Raw genomic sequence first — 2500 nt, 5'->3', positions numbered from 1 at the left:
CCGTCACCTTTAGAGTCTAAACTTAACCGTCACCTTTAGAGTCTAAACTTAACCGTCACCTTTAGTGTCTAAACTTAACCGTCACCTTTAGTGTCTAAACTTAACCGTCTCCTTTAGAGACTAAACTTAACCGTCACCTTTAGTGTCTAAACTTAACCGTCACCTTTAGTGTCTAAACTTAACCGTCACCTTTAGAGTCTAAACTTAACCGTCACCTTTAGTGACTAAACTTAACCGTCTCCTTTAGAGTCTAAACTTAACCGTCACCTTTAGAGTCTAAACTTAACCGTCACCTTTAGTGTCTAAACTTAACCGTCACCTTTAGTGTCTAAACTTAACCGTCTCCTTTAGAGACTAAACTTAACCGTCACCTTTAGAGTCTAAACTTAACCGTCACCTTTAGAGTCTAAACTTAACCGTCTCCTTTAGTGACTAAACTTAACCGTCTCCTTTAGTGACTAAACTTAACCGTCTCCTTTAGAGTCTAAACTTAACCGTCACCTTTAGAGTCTAAACTTAACCGTCTCCTTTAGAGACTAAACTTAACCGTCTCCTTTAGAGACTAAACTTAACCGTCTCCTTTAGTGACTAAACTTAACCGTCTCCTTTAGAGACTAAACTTAACCGTCTCCTTTAGAGACTAAACTTAACCGTCTCCTTTAGTGACTAAACTTAACCGTCTCCTTTAGAGACTAAACTTAACCGTCTCCTTTAGAGACTAAACTTAACCGTCTCCTTTAGTCATCTACACTTAACCGTCTCCTTTAGTGTCTAAACTTAACGGTCTCCTTTAGTGACTAAACTTAACGGTCTCCTTTAGTGTCTAAACTTAACCGTCACCTTTAGAGTCTAAACTTAACGGTCTCCTTTAGTGACTAAACTTAACCGTCTCCTTTAGAGTCTAAACTTAACCGTCTCCTTTAGAGACTACACTTAACCGTCTCCTTTAGAGACTAAACTTAACCGTCTCCTTTAGAGTCTAAACTTAACCGTCTCCTTTAGAGACTAAACTTAACCGTCTCCTTTAGAGTCTAAACTTAACCGTCTCCTTTAGAGACTACACTTAACCGTCTCCTTTAGAGACTAAACTTAACCGTCTCCTTTAGAGTCTAAACTTAACCGTCTCCTTTAGAGACTAAACTTAACCGTCTCCTTTAGAGACTAAACTTAACCGTCTCCTTTAGTGACTAAACTTAACCGTCACCTTTAGTGTCTAAACTTAACCGTCTCCTTTAGTGACTAAACTTAACCGTCTCCTTTAGTGACTAAACTTAACCGTCTCCTTTAGAGACTAAACTTAACCGTCTCCTTTAGAGACTAAACTTAACCGTCACCTTTAGTGTCTAAACTTAACCGTCTCCTTTAGTGACTAAACTTAACCGTCTCCTTTAGTGACTAAACTTAACCGTCTCCTTTAGTGACTAAACTTAACGGTCTCCTTTAGTGACTAAACTTAACGGTCTCCTTTAGTGGTCTACACTTAACCGTCACATTTAGTGGTCTACACTTAACCGTCTCTGCATACTAAGTCGCTCCTATTCACTCGGTATGAATAGAGGGTCCCTGAATGCACCGTCACATACACACACACACACACACACACACACACACACACACACACACACACACACACACACACACACACACACACACACACACACACACACACACACACACACACAAACACACACACACACACCCGGCAGCGTTCTAGAGGCCACTTCCGTCGTTGTTACGGCAACGCTCGTCCCCCGCCGTCGCCATAACAACGGATGTCTTTGGTCCACACAGAAGGGTCCGGATTCGAACCGGGAACCCTCTCTGGGCGCTAACCACCACACACCGCCCGTCCACCGACACACACAACGTCCCAACAACGATCGCCTCTAGCCGCCATCTTGTCAGACTCCGCCTCACTTCCTGTTACCATAAAAGGGCGTGTACGTGACGCCGGGGGGGAGGGGCGTGCGTCCGGCTGACGTTTACCCCCCCCCCTCCGAGGGGAACGCGATTTATAGACGGGACGTCCTCCACGGGACGTTCGCGTTTTTCCGATTTGTTTCGGCGAAGATCGGCTTTTTCCGACGAATGTTTTCTGCTGAGTCAGGGAATCGAACCGGCGGTCCGGTTAGCGATTTTTTTTCGAATTCTTCGCAATTTGGCCGCTTTTGTGGTGTTTTGGAGGTTGACCTGTGAAAGCTAACGTTAGCATGTGGCACAGCTAATGTGGCTAGCTAACGTGGCTAGCTAACGTGGCTAGCTGCCGTAGAGACGCGTTTATCGCAAACCGTCGCAACTTACGATCATCGTCGATTTCTTCGGACAAAGACGCTTTTCCACTTTCCCGACGAGTCACGCGGGAAGTTCGCGTTTTTCCGATTCCTTTCCCTAAAGATCGACTTTTACGATCTTTTTCCGTCACAGTCGGGGAATCGAACCGGCGGTCCTCTTAGCGATTTCTTTGAATTCTTCCGAGTTCGGCCGCTTTTGTGGTGTTTTG

Source organism: Echiichthys vipera (genome assembly GCF_963691815.1).
Source record: "Echiichthys vipera genome assembly, contig: SCAFFOLD_63, whole genome shotgun sequence".
Taxonomy (NCBI): domain Eukaryota; kingdom Metazoa; phylum Chordata; class Actinopteri; order Perciformes; family Trachinidae; genus Echiichthys; species Echiichthys vipera.
Note: the sequence above shows the minus strand (reverse complement) of the source record.